Genomic DNA, 1128 nt, shown 5'->3' with positions numbered 1-1128 from the left:
TTTTCTGACTCAAAAAGTGTTCGTTTTGTGAGTTTCTTTGCTTCTTATAAGCAAGGAAACTTAAAATGAAAATAAACAGCTTAAAGAAACAAAAACATGGATATCTAATTGATACTTGATTAGAAAAAGCTTTTAAGGGTACCGTTGTAAATCGGGCATTGCAATCCTTGCATGCGGGGTCACTTGAAATTACGTCACTGGGCCTTTCATCACACACATTTTCAGTGAAATTTCAGTTCTATTTTATCAAATCAGATGTGCCTGATCTACAAAATCTCTGATAATTCAACTTTTCGACTCTAGATTTGGCTTTATACTTATCTCTGTCTCTTAGTGTAAATTTACTTGAAAGTTAAATTATTGCGTGAGTGATTAATTGATTGGTTGATTGACTAATTGTACCCTGTAAATCCCTCTCTCTCGCTTTTCCTGATAAGAGCACTGTGATGTTGTTCGTAATCTACTCCAAAACATGATTGATTGATTGATTGATTGACTTATTGTCTTGTACCCTGTAGTACCGTCCCTCTCTCTACACTTGATAGAGAACTGTGATGCTGTATCCAACCTACTCCAGGCATTCATTGACATGCTTAAGGACTCTAGGGACGAAGGTAGAAATTCTGTATTATAAAACTGACGGATGAATTAATAGCTTGCAGATCTTAGGATTAATGATAATCTTTATTTTGGGTTATGTGGAAGTGTTGGCAAGATTATTTAATTGTCTGGTTGATAGAAATTTGAAGCTAAACCAACAGAATATTAATTGGTTGGTTGATTGATTGATCGAGTGCTTTGTTGAGTGATCGATTGATTGATTGATTGATGAATATTAAGAAGATGTATTGACAAGATTATTTAATTGTCTGGTTGATAGAAATTTGAAGCTAAACCAACAAAATATTAGTTGGTTGGTTGATTGATTGATCGAGTGCTTTGTTGAGTGATTGATTGATTGATTGATGAATATTAAGAAGATGTATTGACACTGACAAGTTGGCTGGACGAGGAGAAAAATGAATTTTCGAGGATATTAATCTCCCTCAACGATCTAACAGTAAGTTTCTAGGATATTAATCTCTCTCAACGATCTAACAGTAAGTTTCTAGGTTATTAATCTCTCTC

General features: G+C 34.0%; 1 long non-coding RNA gene across 1 annotated transcript; it reads left to right on the top strand.

Annotated features, from left to right (window-relative positions):
- Positions 1–522: 522 nt before the first annotated feature.
- On the top strand, positions 523–1014 carry LOC111717764 (uncharacterized). The gene is made up of 2 exons (XR_002768901.1): positions 523–614; positions 978–1014. It is a non-coding gene; the product is annotated as an uncharacterized LOC111717764 (long non-coding RNA).
- The last annotated feature ends 114 nt before the right edge of the window (positions 1015–1128 follow it).

Source organism: Eurytemora carolleeae, unplaced genomic scaffold (genome assembly GCF_000591075.1).
Source record: "Eurytemora carolleeae unplaced genomic scaffold, Eaff_2.0 scaffold3777, whole genome shotgun sequence".
Classification (NCBI taxonomy): Eukaryota; Metazoa; Arthropoda; class Copepoda; order Calanoida; family Temoridae; genus Eurytemora; species Eurytemora carolleeae.
Note: the sequence above shows the minus strand (reverse complement) of the source record. Positions and strands in the feature narration are given on the sequence as shown.